The sequence below is a fragment of the Malurus melanocephalus genome, unplaced genomic scaffold (genome assembly GCF_030028575.1).
Source record: "Malurus melanocephalus ecotype Western Australia unplaced genomic scaffold, MMel_1.1 scaffold_494, whole genome shotgun sequence".
Classification (NCBI taxonomy): domain Eukaryota; kingdom Metazoa; phylum Chordata; class Aves; order Passeriformes; family Maluridae; genus Malurus; species Malurus melanocephalus.
Genome location: NW_026623726.1, coordinates 103197 through 122549, shown reverse-complemented (window position 1 = coordinate 122549; position 19353 = coordinate 103197). Strand labels below are relative to the sequence as shown.

The 19353-nt window shown below is 42.3% G+C and overlaps 1 protein-coding gene across 5 annotated transcripts in view; it reads left to right on the top strand.

Annotated features, from left to right (window-relative positions):
- Nucleotides 1-8562: 8562 nt before the first annotated feature.
- The window catches only part of PLEKHA1 (pleckstrin homology domain containing A1), a 29198-nt gene continuing 18407 nt past the window's right edge, over nucleotides 8563-19353 (top strand). For 4 of the 5 annotated variants that reach the window (XM_057381139.1, XM_057381143.1, XM_057381142.1 and 1 more), the window contains exon 1: nucleotides 8563-8710. The gene's annotated coding sequence lies outside the window, so the exon portion shown is untranslated. Of the gene's footprint in view, nucleotides 8711-8859; nucleotides 8936-19353 lie in introns of all 5 variants that reach the window. The other variant, XM_057381140.1, reaches the window with a different exon arrangement.

Sequence of the window (19353 nt, the reverse complement as noted above, 5' to 3'; positions counted from 1 at the left end):
ATAAACTTGCAAATACACGAGGGAGCCCTGCAGGGCTATTCCCCAAAGGGGAGGTTTGTGCCCAGCTCGGGGCTCTCCCCAGCACAGGTTCCCCTCTGTTCTGTCCCAGCCACAAAAAAACCAACTGCTCTATTTTGTCCTCATTTTGGGCACACTTTTTGCCCTTAGAAATGTCAGATCTGGCTGTGGTTTGCCACTGCAAACCACCCTGATATGCTTTCAATGGAGAGAGACAAATTTATTTGATGATTTTGATTACTCTTGCTGGTTAATAATTAATTCAAARCAGGACCATGAGATACTTCTATGGAGTTCTTATTGCCCTTAACATAACTGGAGGATGCTTTTAACAAAWCTGTAACTCAATTAATCTCTGTAAAAAGGAAGATACGTCTCTTAATTGTCATCAAATATTTATTTCATCCTTTTTTAGCACTGCATCAGCTCTACCTTACTGCTTTCTAAACTTAATCCATCTTTATGTTAGTGGTTCAAAAGACATTATTTAACATCTGCAGAGGTATTTTCCTAGAAGTGATGTCATTCCCAGTGCCCCCTGCTACTATAGCCACTTGTAAAGATTTCTGAGATGTGATGAACCCACCAAATGATCCAAAGGATCAGTCAGTTCTGTGGGTTTTTTTTTTTTCCCAAGACAAAGCAGGAAGAACAGAAGCAGTTATCTTTTCATCATTAATATCAGAATTGTGCTCAATCATTAAAAAAATTAATTTTATAGTTTAACTATCTACAGAATAATAATAATAAATCCCAAAATGCTACAGAGCTGCCCCATGCACCTTCTAGAAATGCTGTCATTCCASATATCAGGAGAAACAAAAATCCAACCCCCTTACCATGGAAAACGGGCCCCTACCTTGGAAATATAAAGCCACCAGGCCAACTTAGATAAATTTTATGGCTGGATGAGTGCAGGAGCTGGATGGCAAAGGTAGCATTTGGAATGGGAACAGCTGTCAACATCTGTCCCCTGCAGGATGACAGATGTCAGGGAGCACCGCCAGCGCTGTCACCRGCTGAGCAGAGGTGCAGCTGACCTGGCAGCGCTGCTGTTTGCACAACCCCTTGAAGCTACTGCCACAACCTGTGGAGCTGGTTTGAGCAGCAGTGGAAAATGTGTGGAGAGCGAGGAAATGCTGAAAAGCCAGACAAGCTGGAGCAATATGTGGAGCGGTGCTGGGCGCATTGTCAGGGAAATAATTTTCAGCAGGAGCTCAATTTCATCCGTGTTCAGTGCTGAGTGTRCTGGGTGATGGCAACAGGGCTTGGATAAAGGAAATTTGTGTCCTAAAGCATCGTTGGGATGAGGAAGGAGAGGCCAGGATTGCCTCCATGCCCTGTGGAAGGCACTGGTTGTGCCCAGGCACAGGGGATGCTGTCTCCATGTAAAACCCTGTTTGTTCCCCACCTCAGCAGCTGGTTCTGSCTCCAGGTCCCTCCCCAACAGTGACAAATCCAGGGTGGATTCTGGATAAAAACTCTTGGCAGCAGGGGATTTTACAGATCATGTCATAACTGCATCCATTACCATAAGAATGTATGAAGAGATCCTTACTTTCTGTGTAAGAAAGTAAGTCTTTCTTACACAGACTTAGAAAAGTATAAATACAAGGGAGAACATAATAAAGACACAAGTTTTTAAATTGGTAAGACCCAATTTGGGCAGCTTTTGATGACAAAATATTCACAATTAATTTACAAGCAGGAACCCATTGTGTAATGTTCACCATGGGCAGAGACTGTGGCTTTCTACATTAAAAATCAGAGCAGTTGGAAGTTACAACCACTGAAATTTGGTAAATGTGGGATCAAATTTTGAGTTGCTTCAATTTCAATGGTCAATTTTAATCTTCTCTCCACTGTAAATAAAAAGAAACATTACTGAAGGCAGYGGATTTTTTGGGATGACAGAGAGACATAAAAAGCAAATTATGCCGAGGCCTCCTTGGAGCTCTTCAGAAGCAATGAGGTAAGGAAAAATGGGAATTGTCCAAAAAAGATGACAGGTATTTCACCCAAGAAACAGGAATTATTAGGGCTGAAGGGAGCTCAGTTTTTCTGCTCAGAAATCAGACAAAGAGATTACAAAATAATTTCTCTGAAAGAGATGTAGAATAGCAYTCAAGGAACAGCCTGGGAAGGGGACACCAATAGGCTAAAAAGCCATTTGGGAACATCTCCAAAACCTCATAATTTCACACATTTTCTAAGCCTAATCATTCAAAGATTTTTACATTCCTGCTAAATACTCTGAAATGGTAAATAATATTTATATTTTCCTTTTTGAATGTAAGCACAGAGTTGGGTTTGGGATTTTTTTTAGCTATCTACTTCAAGTTGTGTCATTCAATATGGTGGATTTTATAGGTATCCTTATCTTTTAATAAACTTTTATTAATTGCTTATTTTATTAAAAAGTTACAATGCTGCCTGTTAGCCAGGGTCTCCATACTCCCCAGTCCTTGAATATTTTTTAATGGATGTGTGGGTGACAATCACATGGCAGTGAATGAGCCAAGGTGTTTTCTCTGCAGCTCATGCCAATTTTGGGTTCTCACACTGCCTCTGTGCCAGCTCAGAGTTCCAGGTGATACCTGAACTGGCACAGCACCTGTCAGGGCAAGAGTGGGCTGAGAAAAACCTTGAACCCATCTGAAATTATCAGCTGAGGTCGTGCTGGGGCTGTGCTGTGTGTCACAGGGGTGGGGCATTTTTTACCTTGCGCTGGGAGCCCCTGTGGTTCCTCCTCGGATGTAAAGCACCACATTTTCGACTCTGCTGCTGGGATSTCTGCCTGCAGAGCTGCTTTTCTATGAAAAACCTCAGTCTAGGCCACCTGTGTGGCCATCCCCATGGGGTACATCCAAGGGTTGAGGGCTGGTGGCACCAGCAGTGGGATTGTCACCTCCTGGGGATGCTGCCTCGACCTGCCCCAAATGGGTGAAGAAACCCCGAGTGCCATCACTGAGGGATTCCCCAGCTTGGGAAATATCAGCCCCAGCTAAGGCAGGAGGGTGTGCCAAGGGCAGGGCACTGCCAYGCATTTTGGGATCTTGCTGTAACTGAATAAAAACTTCTTTACTTTCACCCTGTTGAGGTTTAACCCCAGGCACCAACCCAGCCCTGACACAGCCACTCGCTGACTCCTCCACCAGGGAGAATTGGGAGGGTGGAAGGTGGAAAACTCATGGGGTGAGGTACAAATGGTTTAAAAGGAAAAGCAAAAGCTGCTCAAACAAGCAAAGCAAAGCAAGGAATTAATTCACTGCTACCCATGGTTGGGCTGGTGTTCAGCCATCCCCAGGACAGCAGGGCTCCATCCCACAAAATGGTGATTTGGGAAGACAAACTCCATCACTCCAAACATGCCCTTGTTCATCCTTCCACTCCTCACTTTGCATCCTGAGCATGATGCCATACAGTCTGGAATACCCCTTTTGTCAGTTTGGGGTCGCCTGTCCTGCCTGTGTCTCCTCCCAGCCAGTGTGTCTGTACAAGGAGCAGAAAAGGCCTGGGCTCTGTGTTACTGCTCAACAACAACAAAATCATCTTTATACCATCAACCCTGTGCCCAGCACAAATCCAAACCACAGCCCATATCAGCCACTGGGAAGAAAATTAACTCTGTCCTGGTAGAAATCAGTACATTCATACCATGTCTGGGTCCCACACAATTGAATACAACTTCACTACCCACCACCCTCTTCCCATTCTCTGACACAGATAACGTTCTCTTATTCTATGAACCACCCCTGTAAAATATCCCTAAAATATCCACAAAATGCCTGTTGAATTAATTTGGTCCCTGCCTTTGGGCTCCATCTGTTCTGGTGGTCACTCAGCACAGGAGGGGTGGTTTTTGCAGGGAGTTCCTGTGCCCAAAGCTCAGGTCAGGTCCCTGCTGCGCTGCAACTTCTCCTCCTCCACCGCTCCAGGTCGTTCCTGCTGCAGTAATTCCTGTGAAATACAACTCTAATCATGGCTTATAACAATTTAAAAAGCACATTCAGTACAATCTCCAGCCCTGGTCCTTTGAGGACTGCATCTTAGAGCAAAGGATAATGTTATAGCTCCCGGTAAAAGCACAAATGAGAGCGGCTTCAACCCCCAGCTTTACCCTGCTCTGYGCTAGCTAATATAAATGTAAATGATCTCTGTAACGTAGTGAAATATTAAACAAATAAAACACACCAAATAGTGAGCTTCTGCCTCCCATGCTGCCCAATGACAGCAGCAAGGCACTGTCCTGACCTGACTGCAGCAGCCGTGTGAGCTGAAAGCCCCCCGGGCGCTTTGCATATATTTCAGTGCAGAATACGCCCTTTTCTGAAGAAGATTAAGCTCTCATCTTTCAGGCTTTGAAATTAAATGGAAGCATTTCAATCTTTTTTTATTGCAGGGATACTGTATTTTAAAGACGATTCACTTTTTTTTTTTTAAATGTGGAATGGTTTTAGGGTAAAAYAGACAAATAGGGGGAAAAAAGGGCTTTTTGGGTTCTTTGTTAATAAACTTTATACCRAGAAAGATGGAAGCAAAATAAAAATGCACTGCTTGGTAGAAAATGAAGAATCACCATATGTATTTTAGTATAATGCTATGCACATAAGAATRAGGAAAACAACTGCAACATAAGAATATTAAGAAAATTAAACTCCTAACGAACTCGAAGTGTTTAAATAYGTCTTTCAGGGAAACAGAGTACTTWAAAGGCTGRGAAATTACTTCATCCCTGTGTACCAGTGCTTATCCACAGCAGCTACATCAGGGTGCTTTTATACTTCAATATCAAATTAATAACAAGATCCAACGACTGGCAGCTGAAGCTGAATGAATTCAACCTCCACGTGAGATTAAATTTCCAGACTCTGTCAACATCATTTCATCAGAAGAGATGAAGCTTTTGCTTTAAAATGCATATTGCAAATATGCTTTAGAGCAGCTTTTGAATTAAACTCTCTGCCCATACGTGCAGGGATTTTAATGCTCCTTTGCTCCCCATGGGAGGCACGGAGAGGTTTTGTCTGAGTTACTCTCAATGTGCCCATCACATGCAGAGCTCTGCTGTAAGGCAGTGACTGGGGAGAAACCTTCTCCAGAGCTTTAGCTGGTTTACCTGCAGGGATGGAGAGAGTGTTTGTCCTTCACCACCAGTGTTATCTTCTCAAATTGGCCATAAACAAGGGACTACTCCAGAGGTGGACAGCTCAACCTCATTTCTCAGCCTCTGTCTTGCTCACATGTTTCAGTCACAGAAYTGGCAGGTAGGAAGAGTTGTTCTTCTTCTCTTCTGGCAGGAAACCTTGGAGAATTTTTTTTTCTCTCTGTTATGGCAAATAATTTAATTAGGTAATAAATACTACCTAATTAGCCCCATGCCACTGCAGTAAACTCAGACATGCATCCTCTGGGATGAAGTTTAATGACTGAAAAGCTCTCCTTGGTTGCTAACACTGAAGGTGTCAGCAGAGTAATGACCTTGCCTGGTCACAGCCTCTAAGAAAAGTAGTCCCATTGAGGTCAGCAACACCCCTCTTAAAATAGTGCACAGGAGGCATACTGCATGTGGATGGAATTTGCAATATTGAACCCATAAAAACAGAATATAGTGACAGCATTTTGCTCTGCACTTAGTAATTCACTGGGCAGGCTTTTTCCTGTTTTCCACGGCAACATAACTGTTAGTTTTAACAAAACCGTTTTGTCCAAGGCCGAATTAATTTCTTTAGAGCAATGAAGCGAGGTTTTGTTCATAGCTCTTTATTTCTGCATATCTATAAAGCTGYTGAACTTCCTCTGCCGGGTAAAATTACCCATCATGAAAATACAATTAGAAAAGCGAAGAATTGGGATTTTTTTTGAATTTTTAGAATATTTCTGCTTCTTTGCCGAGACCTGCAAGCCGTGTATTTATTTATACAAGATATGCATGTGATTTGCATATTTATATTTGTGTCTTTGCATATCTAGAGATGGATACATGCTACTCCTTTGGCACTACTGTTCCACTGCGAGTTTCTCTACCTGTGAAATAAACACTTGTTCCTGAGGGTGCACATTGCTGCAGGTCACTCACCAAATTCTATTTATTCTAAACTGTATTTTCACTGAAATCTCAGTAAGAATTGATGTCCAAACTCTCTTACCCATTTCAGTGATGAGAATCACAAGCAGGGCCTGAGCAAAGGATTGGTACAGAAGGGGCCTGCCAACATTTTTTGCCAGACATGAAGGGTGTTGTGGGGATACCTGCCAGCGTTTGAAAACTATGAATARAGACAAGTGGAGAGGAAATAAGTGCCTGCCTCATGATTCTGCAGGAATACACTGGGCCCTGAACCAATTTCTACACTGAAGTCAGTGGCATTACACAGAACAGAAGCCAGTGCAGACTCTATACTTGAATATTTTTAGACATGGCAGGGTAGGTAAAATATAGATTACATCCTTTGTAATCTCTGCCTACTATGTACTACAGAATAGGAAAGCCCCTGGGTAATCCAGGCRCTGCACACCCAAAATTTACCTGTTTGTCATCACAATCACTTTCAACTGTTGCATTTGCAATTCCATGGAGAGGAATACTGAAAATATTGGTGGTTCAAAGCCAGGGAGCTCAGCTGAGCTTTAAGTAGCCTTTGTTCCACAATTCATGACCCCAGARCTGTGAGCAGCTTTCTGGTGGAAGCAAGGATTCATAACTCTTCATTTTTTGGTTCTCCACAGGCAAATTTCATGAAAATACTTTTGTGAACAGCACAACTGGCAGAATATGGCTATTTTGAGGTGTTTGTGTCTCAGCCTAAGTGAAGCTAGTTCCTAATATACCTGATTGTGTGCTCACCAAATTTGGAGAATTAGGCCATCCTAAAAGGAAAGYTGCAGTATCTTCCATGATGGAAACTATGGTAAACTACAACATGAACTTTGCTACCTGATTTCAATAAAATATACTCCTTCTTGTAAATGCAATCATCTTTTTATCCTCTCCTGTGTCCTATTGTCAGAATATATGGTTGTTCAAAACTTGTGTGGGAGGCTGGAGAAAATATYTGCAAGTTAAGGCACATCAGAGCAYGGACTGCCGTAGTTTTTGTGAGTTGTGGAACGGCTTTTGACTGCATGGCTTTCTGAGTGCTAAAAGGGGTGTAGGGTTTTTGTGAAGGGTTCTTCCATGTGCAGTGTGATGGCAGGACACATCCTGCAGCCATTTAACAGCTGCCATGGTCACGGTAGTTGTGTCAGGATGAGAAATGTCACCTCAGATCTTYGGCAGGRGAGAGATGCRGAGCTGCCTGCCRTTAATTGTCTCGCATTAACTYCGGTGAAACACTRCTACAGAAAAAAMCCCAAAACAACAAAAAAATGTAKGAATAATTGTGAATGAAGAGCAAACTGAAAATCTTCTGGCTCGTGCAGCTGCAGAGTGTGTGACCTCTSGGGGGTTTGATAGGGAAAAGTTGCCATGGGAATGCTGCGGCATTGTTTGCGGCTGACTTCAGCTTTTATTGTTGTGCTCTGATTACAGCTTTTGTTTCACTCTGAAGTGCGGTGGTTACACTGCCAGCTCGAAACAAAGATGTATTTGCAGGCAGTGGAGGAGATCAAATGGTTTCTATAATTAGAGATATCACTGCTTTAAGCGAGGGGAAAAGAAATCTGTGTTACTATTTCAGAAAACAAAGTTTTTCAGTATAAATTTAGTATAAGCTTAGTAGAGAAGCAACTCGCCAGTAAAACCGGTTAAACATCGTTATTGGAGATTGTTATTTGCCACTAGGACCAATGGCTAAAGGCTATGAGGTGGAACCCACCTGAGCCTCCAGGTGAAGATAATCCAGCTGTGGGATACACAGACCTCGAGTMTTTTGCCACATGAGCAAGGTATGCACAGATGTACATCAACATCTTGATTTACTACATCCTTAAAGCTTGTTGGCTCCAGGATGTCCGTGAGCAAGTGAAGCAGGCTGTGCTGTGTGTTTTGAGGGCACTGCTGACTCATTCACTTTGCCATCAGCCAGGACCCCGCTCCCTTTCCAGAACGCTGCTGTCCAGGGTCATTCCCCAGTCTGTCTGTACRTCCAGGGCTGATCCAWCCCAGGCACAMAATCTGGCACTTGGCCTGCTGAACATCATATGGTTGATGAATGACAGTCTAATAGAATCACAGATCACAGAATGGTTTGGGTTGGAAGGGACMTTAAAGCCCATCCAGTSCCACCCCTGCCATGGGYAGAGACACTTTGCACTCYCTGAAGTTGCTCCAAGGCCCAATGTCCAACCYGGCCTTGGACAYTTCCWGCCACATCCACAGCTTCTYTGGGCCAGGGCCTCCCCACCCTCACAGSGAACAATTTCTTCACAATATGTTATATTTCCTTCCCTGCCTGGGCATTCCCATTAAATAAAAKATTAAAACCCCAGTAATTGGACTACAATTCCCATCATGCCCCGCGCCTCAGGCCCGCCCYTCGCCCCGCCCCTCGCYCCGCACTACATATCCCAGCRGGCTGCGGGGCGGCGCGGGCGGCRGTGCGGCGGCGCATGCGCAGGGCGGGGTCCCGRCGGTGCGGTCGGAGGCGGCGGGACGAGCCCGTTCCCGGAGCGGGACGCGGGAGCGGGGCCGGGAGCGGGCCCGGGGAGCGCCCGGCTCTCCTCACGGGGCTCCCGCACTGCCAGGACTCCAGTAAGTGCCTCGGCCCGGGGCGGGGCTCGGCCCGCCCTGGGTGATGCCCTTCCTTCCGCGCCTGCCCGGTGTGTGACCGCGCAGGGCACCGTCCCGCTCACCCYGCGCCTCTCYCTCCTTTTTTTTTTCCTTTCCGTTTTCCCTGGAAGGCGCTCGGCGGCTCTGAGGGGGCTCTGCCCGTGGGTGTCCCGGTGGCGCGGRCAGGGCGCTGTCACAGCCCCAGAGGTAAGAGGAGAGGTGATCTCATTGCTCGTCACGGTCTGTGCTCCCCGCGCTCTCCCTCAGCGCTCCGCTGTTGGAGCACGCCGGGAAGGTGCGATGTTATCGGGCAGAGCCCTGCAGGGATGGTGCCTGCCAGGGTGTGGGCTCCCCGAACACCCTCCTCGGCTCGGTTTTGGGGATCCCAATGCCACCGAGGAGAGCTCAATGGGGCTGGGACAGCCAGCGTGGAGTGCTGGGTTTGTTTTTAGCTTGGAAGGTACAAGTGCTGCACAGGGTTGTGTGGGGARGCTGTTGGCACGCTCCGAGCTGTGYTCGGGGTTAGCTGGTTATTTACCGAACCAAAGTGTCTTTAAATGGATAACTTGACTATAAATGAATGTTAAACTGTAACCACTGTTGTTATATGCGCAGTTTTTATCACCTGTAAAATTCCAGATAGGTGTTCGACGTGCTGCTAAACTTAAAACGGGCTTAAATTTCTGTATGTGTTGTGCAGTTCCCTTGGGAGGAACTAATGCCTGACCTTCATAAAAGGCATTATGTTATTGCATCAAATGTTTGCAAAGTGACATCAAGAGGACAGCAATTTTCTCTTTGGCAACCTGCTGCTTTGAGGTATTTTTTAAAAAAAGTCTTAATTTTCACTAATCAGTGTGCTGTGTTTATAATCAAGTGGCATGAACAGTCTTCAAGGGAGGAAACAGTTTTTACTTTGTTAGGCTGAGCACCTGAATTAGGCAAAACAGTGCTGCTTACCTGAGTAAAGGTGGCTGGTACAATCTTTGTTGAATTGGGTTTTTTTTTTTATTCTTAAGAGCCACATCTCCCCATGCTTCACCTTCTTATCAAAGCAGAATAATTTTGAAGAGACCACTAGGCACAGAGCAAGCTGAATAGCATCAACTTCTCTGTTGCCTTCTGACAAATTTCTTACTTCCTAACAGAGGCTGTAATGTCTATAAAGATAAATTTTCTCTTCTTCCTCAATCCCATACGTGACCCTGCAGGACAGAGCCATATTTGATTGTACAGTTTGGGGCCTATGRCATGCGAGGAGTGGCTTCTCACTGTTGAAACCAACGGGGTTTGTTGGGCTTTGCGTTTTGGTTTTTGCTTTGGGTTTTTTTTTTTTTTTTTTCAGTTTGTCTACTTCCTTCTTGTATTTGGGCTGCATTCATTTTGATACAGCACAAACACAATCCTAACCAAGCTGAAAGTGTGTGTGGCAACTTCGGCTTGTTGCTCTGTCTTATGGAACAGTGAACTTGCATTTTTGGTCCATTCAGTCCTGTTTCCTCCTACTTGTTAATTTTTAGTTGAGAGAGTCACACAAGYAACAATACATAAAACTGTCAGGTTTGTGAAGCACAGAAGTGTAGAAGTGCTGTTTTCCCGTTTGTCTCATGAGGAAGTGTTAAGAGTGGGCTGAAATCTCTTGTGGTAGGGAGAGATGCTGGGCCTGGTTGATGTTTGGAGGAGAGCCTTTTAATTCAGGGATAGATAAGCACTGATGCAGGAAGTGATAAATCAAGAAATAGTACATGGGGGTTTTATATATCCTGGATATCAATGAATGCTACACTGCTGGAGTCAGCTTTGCATAAAATATAAACCTCTCTGTGACTCACTGAGTTCTATTTGCAGTTATTAAACACTGCGATTTGATTTGGTGAGTGTAGGAAATTTTAATTCAGAGTTCATAAAGTCTAAAGATGGCATCTGTTTTCTCAAGCTATTTCTCTGCTTTAAAGCTACAGTTGGCYTCATGTTCCATTGTATATCTCTGCRTTTTAAGGGTGAAATTAAAGAAAAAGGTGCACAGTGGGTCACTGGCAGGTGTAGTGCAGTGTTGAAATGTTTCAGAGGAGCAGATGCTTTCATACAAATTGGAGAGTAGGCAAAGAAGAATCACTGTGTGAAGAAAATAGGCAGCATCTTAATGCTTTCCCTCCTCCTCTCCTCCTGTATTTATTTTTCCTCAGGAGTAGTAGGTGAGTGACAGAAGACAGACACACACATGGGGAATACAGAAGGCTTGTGCATGAGGAAGAGACCTGAATGCAGGAAAAGGCCTTGTTTTCTCCAGGTAGCTGGGGCTCATTCCAGAAGGCAGCAGAGCTATATCAGCTCAAATAAAGGCTGTCTGCATGTCAGAGAGTTGGTGTAGAAGAGAGGAAGTGCAGAAGTCAGATTTTATTGACTGTAACAGATTAGAAAGAACTTGAGGACATTACTGAAATGAGAACAGATCTGTGCTTGTAACACAGTCTCCACTGTAGTGTTGGATGTAGCCCAAACTGCCAGGCCTGCAAAATTCTTAATCTATTTTAGTAGATTTAGAATTCCATTGATGTCTTTATTACTGACTGTTCTTGGTTATTTGAGCTGACAGTTATCATAGTAAATGCAGTTCCTCCAAAGTGCAGCAAACCAKCAGTGTTGGGAAGTGAGTACATGTTCAAATGAGAAGTTTCCTTKCGTGCTCTGCTGTGCTCTTGGATGTATCCAGCTCTGCATCAGTGTTTAGACAAACAATAKCTTGTGATACGAGAGTATTTATCTGTCTTTCAGGATGGTTTTTGGCAGGTTTTTTTTCACTGGTAATTATGAACAATAGAAACAGYCTTAGAAAATACTTACTGGGGTTTAGAGCCAAGTGAACCTTTGTGCAGTTGTATAATTGCATGAAAATACAGGATAGTAATTTATTTCAGTGCCAAAATGGGAATKTAGGTAACTGGCTTTACCATAAAACATTTTTACAGATTGGAGTAAGTGCTTAAGARGGATATTATATAAGAAACACAACAGTCAGTACATGTATTCTTTTGGTTTTGAACCTAAATGCAATAGGACATGTCTAAAATCATTGCTGTCAATGATTTATGAAATTATATAAGAAACCTAAATATCATAATCCTAGCGAGCTTATTTGACATATGAAAATAATGTAACTGCTTTAAAAAAGTTGCCTGCTGAAGAGGTCTGAGTGACAAGAATGGTTCAAGTTCAGGTTTTGAAGTTCTGCTTTAATGCAGAGAATGACTGAAACGAATTGGAATGGGAGATATGGCTGAGCTGTTTCAATTTTTTTTCTGCTCTTGCACTGATCTTTGAAATTAGGGCTTTGAAAAGATACGGGTCTAAGGTCATCTTGATACATGCTGTACCCTAACTGTGAGAAATATTTAGGTACATGTTGGTATGGGGCTCAATTCTATAAATATCACTTTCCTCTCAGTGCTAGGTAAAAGCAGCAGGGTTTTGTTGCTGTTGAGGAAGGAAGCTGGTTCATTGTCTCAGCACTGAGCAGCATTTTCTCCCTCCAGGGACTTGCAGAAGCATCTAGAATGTGTAGGTGTTTCTTTAATCTTGGAGAAGGAACTTATTAAGCTTTCTGGTGCAGAACTGTATGAGCCACTTACTCTTAACAGATGTTATCTGCTCAAGTAGGGAGTTGCAGGTCTGGTAGACATTTGTGGCATTCAACAGTTTAAACAGTTTTCAGGTTTGAACATATGCCTTTGCCTTAAAATCTGAATAGTTTCAGGTATTTTATGTAGAAGAAAGGTGTTTCAATAGTGAAGCTGCTGCTCTGGGACTTGGTAAACAGGTTCAGCTCATTGTGTTGCCAAAAAGCTTCCTGTGTGGCCTGGGACAAGCTGCTTCTCTGTCCCTCCATTCTCACCCTGGGAGTGCAGAGCAGCAGCTYTGTGCTAAGGGTACATCAGGATGTGTCCAGGGATGGTGCTGATGTGGGGSACAGAGCTCCCTTGTACTGGGAGGGAGAGGTTGAAGACACTGCCCCAGTTAAAAACTAGGGGTAAGCTCCAGGCAGGAGGAGGAAAACCAGAAAAATAAGGGTTGGAGAAAAGGTTTTCTCTGGAAATCTCTTGTGTCACTTAGAGAAAGCAAGTCCTTAAAACTTTAAGGAGCACTGCATGGCCTTGTTTGTTTAACAGAATTTTAAAACAATGCTTAAAATATCCACACAAACATCTAAATCTTTTATGTTATGGTTCTTCCACAAAGGGAGCAGTAGCAAAGCTCACTCTGTTCTCTTCTTTGGAAGATGCTTTTAATTCTAGCTAACCATTGCATCCAAATGTTTTGGGTATCAATTTTGCTCATTTGTTCTGCTGGCATGGTAAGCAGAATCTCTTAAATTGGACCTCATTCACTGACTTTTCATGTAAAAGAGGTTGAGAAAATACAGCTTTTCTACCTCTCCACTCCCCCAAAGGGAAAAAGAATTTGCAGCCACCACTAATGAGCAGTGCCYTTAGTAATGGTACAGAGTTTAAACTATTTTGGATTTAAAATCCTTCTGGTGAAAATAGGGCGCTGTCATTGCTATAAATCGAAAATGTAGACTAGACAGCAATTATCAAGCTTTGCAAACATGTTTTCATTGTTTAAAGTCAACACTCCCAGGAATAKTCTCTGTATACTGACAGATAGGTGATAAATTAATTCATTTAATATGTAATTATTTTGATGTGTGTGCCCTCCCTGGGTGCTTTGGTACCCACCACATTTACATCCCATGTCCAAGAAWATGTGTTGGAACTTGTTCAGGGTAGTGACTTAATTAAGTGTTCTGTTGAGCACTGAAACAGTTACATGCCAGGCTTGTTGTAAGAGTGAGCAGTCCTCTTAAAACTGCGCTTCAAAGTTGTTAAATATGTTGGTTAACTCTTTAGGGAGGCTTAGCATGAYAAATGGGAATTAGGCTGTACTAACAATTCAGCTGACAAGTTATTTCTGTGTCTGATAGCCACCATGCCTGTGTGTTGGGTAACTTGAACAATGTTCTTGCTTCAAAATTGTCTGCTGATTCAGGAATTAGGGCTTCGGTTCTCTTGAYTTYTTTTTTTTWAATCATTAACCTTTTTCTTTTGTTTATTCCTTAAATCGTATTCACTGTAGGCGCTGTAATTTATTTATGCTTTCCTAATTTGTGCTGATGCCCTGATTTTTGGGTTGAGGAGCGTGATTCCTTCAGGAGGCCCATTTTTGTGGGAGGCAGCAGTAGAGTGTGTTGAGAACCAGCCTGTGGCATACTCGTGGTACATCCAGCATTTCCAGGCTTCTTGTTGGACGTACACAGGACTTGGGATTTTTCTGGAGTGTTTCTGTCTCACTGCTTGTAGGTGAGACAGCAATCCCACAAAATGCCAGCAGCCTGCCTGGTACTTTTGGGATTATTCTGTGGGTGGAGGGGTGTTATTCTCCCTACACACCATAACAGAGGCTTTGAGAAACACCTTGGTSAGTGCAGAGCAACAGCTGGGCAGTAACTGGTATTTGTGTCATCCCACAAATGAGGAAGTTGAGGAAAATGGCCAGCAAGCAGACATGGGTTGTACCTGACATGAGGACAATTCCCTGGGCTCATGGCTTGCTTCCAAGGAGGAAGGCTGCTGGAAATGAATTCTGTGAGAAGTTACAGTGAGTGATGTGCTTCAAGTGGAGTGTTAGTGTGCTGGCACTGTGCTACAAAACCATCACTGCAGAGGAGCTTTCAGTTTGTGAGGTTTCGCTCTGTGTCGGGCAGGACTTTTGTTAAATATGCTAGAGTGGGATTTGATTTTCTTAATTTAAGGTCTATTAAAAAAGAGAGGGGGAGAGTGATGTCCCAAAAACTTTGCCATTTGATGGGATCTCAATTTTCTCCTCCCACCTTGGTAAACAGGAGCTGGCGTGTTCTATAAATGCACATTGGTTCTCTTGCATGAGACAGACRAAGCCCTCTTCTTCCTAAAGAGCTTTCACTCCACTTGCACTTAGTGAAGAGCTCTGAGATTAGAACTAATCTCTGGGAATCCTTGTGGAGTACTGATATAATAGATAACTTAGCTGGATTCTGGAGGAAGTATCAAGTCTTTGCAGTAGAGGGAATTTTAGTCCACATAGTGGATTGTACAATTAACTTGACTGTATAATTATAGTCTGTAATGAAAATATTAAAATAAATGAGGTGAAAATGGAAGACCAATGATTTTCTTTTCTGAAGTTTTAATGTAGATGAAYCATTGGAATTTTCTTTAGTCTGCAGTGAATTTTCTAAATTAGATCTATGAAATCAAATGTGACAATCAGTTACGTGCATTTGTGCTTTGGTTTCATTAAATCCTTTTATATCTGTAAAAAGGGTCAAACTAAATACTCACTTGATAATGTKCTGTTCAGTATTTGATATTTGAAATTAACTGAAAAAATCAGTTACTTACAACCCTTTCTTTAGCAATSTAAGAGTATTCTGTGAAAACTGAAAATATAGCCAATTTCCTAAGCAGCTGGCCTTTCCATTTCTTGCATACTTCCCAGGAAGGAGGTCTGTGTTTATTTATACTGCTGAGTTTATACCCAGGATTCAGAGTGAAAAGACTGGTTCAAAAAATGGCAAACTTCATTATTCAACCAGCCTCACCTCCTTTTTCTGTTGGACTACCTGAAGTCAAATAAACTTTGCTAGGATTTGTAGTTTGATTCAGGTTGAAATTAGCTGAGAGTGTATGGAATTCAAGTGTTTGAAGTGGTTGGCCTGGATGAAATGGTTATTAGTTTATTACTGAAATTAGAAAGGGTTTTTTACTTATGAGTAACTAGTAATAATAAGTAATCCTAATAAGTGATGTTTATTCCCTGCTTAATTTTTATTTTGTTTTGGTTGTCATGAATGGACACTTTCTCAATAGACTAAGCAKGTAAGCATCTTCAAGAATGAAGACCTAATTTGTCATATTTGGAGTTTTCCAGATGGCACTTATTWAAAAATTTGAAAAGGCTGATAAAAAAGTTTAAAATAATTGTAAATATGAATCAATTCTGAACTTGCATTTTTGAGGATTTTAACTGCTATGTAATTGAAATTAATAAGCATTTAAAACCTTATTTTGGAGCTTGTATGAGATAAAAGTCAAAATTAATTATAGTAACTACATTTTATTTTTCTCTATTGTATTTATCTTTGGTGATATCTCATTTTGAGTAACTATATTATCTAGGCTTAATATAAAGTGGTGAAAATTACATCTGACTTGTAAAGACTTGGTGTTATTGAACATATTCAATCACTGTCTCTTAGCTTTGTTATTTTACATTATTGCCTTGYAAGCTGGTCATCACTCATAAGTTATTAATGGATAGATTAAAGAGTGTTTTTTTTATAATGGCCTCATTGCACAGGATGCTTCCTTTTATTCATGTTAACTCAGTGCGTTTAGGTGGACAATTAAAATAATTGTTTTAGCTGGGCAGAAACCATTAACGGGTGAGGTTGGGTCATTTTTTTTTTGTTTTTTTTTTTCTTAGAAGATGAGTTGATAGAGAGGAGTTTTGCATCCTTTGCATTGCCTTTCCTCATTCCAGCATTTCCTCATTCCAGCATATCTCAATGCCTTTGTCTGCTATTGCAAATACCTTAAAATAGAGGAAAATCGTTCAGTTAAGAACAAGAAGTATCAGTTAGAGAAATTTCTGCAGAAGTTTTTGGGGAAGTACCAGTCTGTTCCATCATGAGACTCATAGATCAGCATTTGAAATAAGCCAGGGGATGATGGATTCAGGAACTTCAGAGCATTTTCCTTACAGCTCCTGTCTTCACCTAGAACATACTGAATTTTTTTCTGAGGTGAAACTAATGTTACAGGGTAGAATCGAATGAAATTAATCATTTGACCGGCTGAGGTACACTGGAAAAGATGGGCGTGGCTGGCTTACCTTGATTTACCAAATGTTCCTGGAAAACAGCAGATCAGCATTTTGAACACAGAATTATGACTGGGTAAGACTTAAGTGTGAGATAAGGCCGCTGGTATTTGTTAGATGATTCATCACTGCAATGATGATTTTTCTGTATTGTGGTCTGCTTGGAAGTTGGATTGGGTACTGGGGGAGGGATGTATCTTTTGACATCCCTCACAGTTTGGTCAGGAATAAGAGAGTTCCCTGACACTTGTACTAAATGATTTTTAATTTGGAAATTTTTAATTTTGGCCTTTTTCTTAGGAATTCTCTACCAGGTAAATACTGGCCTTGTGCAGCTGATTTTTCCTTCTTTTACTACTTTAGAGAGGGAATCTGAATTTAGGGGACAGTGTATCCTGGAAACTTCCAGTTCTCATTTCTAGATGTAGATAAAAAGTTGATCAGAGTGTCATAGGCTCCTAACAAATCAAATTCATGTGTTCCCTGTTAACAGAAGTATCCAATGTCTGCTGTGCCCTCCAGAACAAAAATGAGTCAGTGGAGATTCTTTGGGAAATAGAAAAGCAGAGCATGTAATTTTAAATCCATCAATTCTGAATTATCCTTTGTTGTCAAAAGAATTGCAGCCAGGATTAGTTGTCTGTGGGGTTTTTGTCATGTTTTTGGTACTTTAGAAGTCGTATGAAAGGTGAGCAGGGACATTGTCTCAAAGTATAAGTTATTTCTATGGTGGGCTGCCTGTGCTGGAAGGTTTTCAAGGAARTAAAAAGAGGCTTGAGCTACTGTCCGTGGAAGATTTATGTGACGTGTTTTCAGAGGCTTTTCTGAGCTGGTTGTCTCAGGGTTGGAATTTCCTCCTCCCTGCCCCCTGTCCTTGTCCTGGATGTGCACACGAAGGAAAGCTTTCATTGCCATGCTCTTCAGGGGATAAGCAGGACAATCTGAACTCATCCCTTCCCTTKGGGAGCCAGTAAATGGTCAGTAAAAGAGATGACCAGCTGGGGAGCAGCTGATTTACAGCAGGAAGCTGAGAGTAATTGCCTAAGCAAGAGCCAGGAGCTCTCACTAATTAAGCTGTCCCTGGAACTGCAGGAAAGASTGGAGATCGCTGGGGATGCTGCTTTACCTTGGCTTTGTGGTGCTGGAGCTGCTGTAAACAGCAGAGCTTAAAAGGGGAGGTGGGGAGGAGGGATGGGCATGACTCACGGCATCCTTTTATATTTATCCAGTGGAGGTGTATGAATGTTGTTCTTCATTTCGTAGGGATGAGTAAGTAGGTAATGTATGTGWCTTAATCTTCTTAGCTGATAGAAAAAGAGCCCCAAAGTCATCTCCCGGGGTAAGTTAAATCCAAGGTCTCAAATGTCCACATGTTAACAAAGCAGGAAGTAGAACTGTTACTCTAAATTAAAGAAATAAAAGTAATAAAATATACCCCGAGCTTGGGGGAAAGACATGTAAAATAAAGAGGTATTTAGTGCTCATCTTGTATTTCTTAATGGAGCTCTCCTGTGGATGGAGTAAAAGCTATAAAAAGCATGGTCTTTTTATAAACACCAAATTCCACTTGCTTTAGTCAGCCAGCAGTCCATGGTTTGTCCCTACCTGTGGAAATCAAGTCAGGGGAGAGATTGGGCCATAGAAATGTTATCTGGCACCTTACCTCAATTTTGTCTAGACTTTGTGCTTGAAGATACGAAGGCTGCAGCCAGTCTGTAATGGAGGTGATCTCAAGAGCAGGTGCTGGTGGGAAACTAAAAATAGGAATTAATGTGGGAGAGTTGAAGCTGTGTGTTACAAATGGTGAAAAGGAGATGCTYGTGTGCCTCTGCAGGTCCTACTTGTGCAGCCGTGCATTTCCAGTGAGGCTGGGGAAGGTGATCTGGGATTTTTATTTATAGTGGTGCCCAGGAGGCCAGACAGCCCCCAGTGTGTGATATAAATGTTGGGGAATGTYGGTGTGTGTTGTACCTCAGAGGAAAAGAGCGGGGAGAGGGGAAATCTGAGAGAAGCTGGGCTGGTGAGGTATGTACCTCCTTAAATTAGTACCCTGCTGCTGGAAAGAGGGATGTAAGGCTTCAAAAATAAGTGAGACCTCCTGCTTGGATTATAATGCAGTCCTTCAGGAAAGAATTTTAAGGAGCTGGGAGWTTTCTGAATTCTTACACGGTGTTACTATACACCACAAAATGGCTTTTCAAAAATTYCTTCATTTTTGGTGGATTCTGGTAAGGACCAAGAGGATATGGGCCACAGGGATCTTTTTCCTGAAGCAGCRCTGTATCATTGACCCACATCTCCCCTCCCCTACCCCTCCACTCCAGGGAGGGAAGGCAAAATAAAAATGAAGTTTTATGGGATCTGCAACAGGATTGATGCCTTCAGCTTTTCTAAGAATTCATAATCTTTTTATAATACTCAATTCTGGAAGTGGGCAGAAGAGTCAATACACTGTTCTGTGYTGTGGGTTCTGCTGCAGAAAATAACTCAGGGTGCATGTAATAATGCTGTAAAATGTACAGACTTGGAGATTTTTGTTTTCTAATTGCTTAAAATAGTTTAATGAAAAATCTTCTCTGTGCAAGGTATGATTTGTGTTCCATAGACACTTCTGAGTTGAAGTTCTGATAAATTCTTAGGCTGGTGGTCTTCTAGGGTCTGAATATTTCGAGTTCTGCGATTCCTTRTATGAATCATGGCAATTCCAT